Raw genomic sequence first — 2,459 nt, 5'->3', positions numbered from 1 at the left:
CCAGAGCCCTTTCTGCTCACCCTTCCTCAACCCATATGAGCTCCTCTCCACACTCCCCTTCCTGCAGGCTTGCTCTCCCCTCATCTCCATATTCACCTTTACAGTCTCCTCACAACATGCTTGAACCATGAGGCTTAACAGGAACTACTTGAAAGCCCTGGAGACATATTTAGAGGGCAAGCAGAAATTAACTGCTCTATGGGCATTTACTTAGTACCTGAAACAATTACCCATTGCATTTCCAGGTGAAGCTGGGGACAGGATAGCATTGCAAGCACATGTGCAGTCCTGATGCCTTTCCCATGCATGTCTCCTGTAGCTCTCTATAGTGTTTATATCATAAATAATGTCTGGTGTATGTTTATGGACTTTGAATTCTTGCTGAAACTAGATCTGTGTACATTGTCAGAAAGAGGATCAAAACAAAGAAGCTGAGAAATATATTTATAGGAACAAAAAACACCTCAAGCCACACCAAAACCAAATTCCCCCTTCTCCCCACCAAAACCCAGCCTAAGAAGAAAAGAAAAGAAATAAAGGATAAAATTGTGACCTATGAGTTCTGGAGAAGGCTTGTCTATCCAGAGCATAGGATGGAATCAGTCCTATCCCTCAAAGCAGATACTAAACAAATTTAGAAATCCTGAAAGACTTTGAAATTTATCCCAGATGTTTCTATAGTTTTTTCAAGACTTAAAGAAACAGGCTTATAATGGGATAGGTTACACATTACAACTAAAAGGAGGGAATAAAGCTAGCAGCAATTTTACAGTGTTCTGGTAATTAGTAGAAGATCACTGTACAAGACATCACATTGTACAAGCCTGATTCATGCCTGTGCACACAGACCTCATCTTTGTGAGGTGTCCAGTCACATCAAAACTTCTTTTTGAACTCAGGAAATGCATATGAAGGGATGGGCAAAGAGCTGGTAGGTAAAGGGACATGTTAGAATTTTTTGACAATATAAATATATTTACATTATTATCAGCATAACTAGGTCATTTGAGAGTGAGATTTTCCACACACTTTTTCTACTAATGTGAAGTCCAGGCACACATTTCCTGGGACAAAGGAAGATCAGCTTCCTTAGTACTACAGGTTGTGCTCCCAAATGATACTGTGTGGCCACATTCACTTTACAAGGTGGCCACAACCATTACAAGGTCCTAGAAGCCCTTTAAAATAGATGCAGCTTAGCCATAACATGAGTATTTCTCATGATTCCTCAAATCAGTATCTGATATGTAGGTATGGTTCAGTTCCAATCAGCAGGCTTTACTGATGCATCTTTTCCAGGTCCATTGTGTCAGCAGAATTCTCCAGATCACACAGGTACCACAGCCTGAGGTGTGAATGCAGCAGGCACAGGCAATGCCTGCCCTGGTGTTAAACTGGCTGCTCATGCTCACCATGTTCAATTAACATGCTCATGCTACACAAAACACAGAAGCAAGGCCAGAACTTTCTGAGCTACTGTCAGCTTTCAGTGGGAGAACCACAGAGGGTTGTGCAGAAACATCGAGATGCCAGCTTAGATCACCAATCAGTCAGGTTTCTCCACAGCTGTGTTAAATCTGAATCTCAATATTCTGCCTCTTAGCAGAGCTGCTAAGTTTGTGCAGAGGTGTTGAGAATCAACTTGATGAATCCCTGAGCAACCTGATTTAATTAATTAATTTAATTAATCCTGCTTTGAGCAGGATATTTCACTAGGTGACCTCCAGAGGTCCCTTCCAGGCTAAATTATTCTATGAGTGAATTCTAATGCACCTATATTGCATCCAGTTCCAGTATTAGTGTCACTTCTCTCCTATGCTCCATGAACTAACTCTAGGACTATCCTTAGTTTAAAAAAAAAAAAAGTTGGTTGTATTGTGAGCTAGCAAGTTAAATGCCTAATCTAAGGGAACCAGTGCCCTTCTGTGGGGATCCATGGTGCTCCTGAAACAGCTACAGCAAAGCTGCATCATGTACAAACTTCATCATGTACTCATGCCTCACCTCCAAGTAGGTAGTATGTGTGTTCTGAGAGATTCTCTGGTAGTCAGAAAAATAAGAAAACTTCAGGTTCTTGGTTTGGGTAAAAACCATGTGTATTTGATTCTGGTGAATGAAGAGAGCACCTCATTGCTGGAGTGGTGAAAGCAGCATGGTCTTTCCAGATTTAAAACATACTCGATTCTCTTCAAAATGCTTCATTGAATAAGCTGATTATAGTGGAAGGACAATTAATGACTGTTTTCCCAAGTACAGACCAGGGCTGTGAATGCAGTGTCAGCAAGGAGCAGTTCCCTGACAAGCAAACAAGCTGATGGTGTTTGGAAACTCCCTTGGAGACACGGGTCCTTTGTTTCATTTCTCACTGCACTACATGAAAAAGAGGAAGAATTTAGATGGAGCTGATGTAAACTGGGGAAAACATACTGTGATCTTCCTTCAGTTTGCATGCTGGGAAC

The sequence above is a fragment of the Molothrus aeneus genome, chromosome 5, assembly GCF_037042795.1.
Source record: "Molothrus aeneus isolate 106 chromosome 5, BPBGC_Maene_1.0, whole genome shotgun sequence".
NCBI classification, from domain to species: domain Eukaryota; kingdom Metazoa; phylum Chordata; class Aves; order Passeriformes; family Icteridae; genus Molothrus; species Molothrus aeneus.
This window is presented reverse-complemented; position numbering follows the sequence as displayed.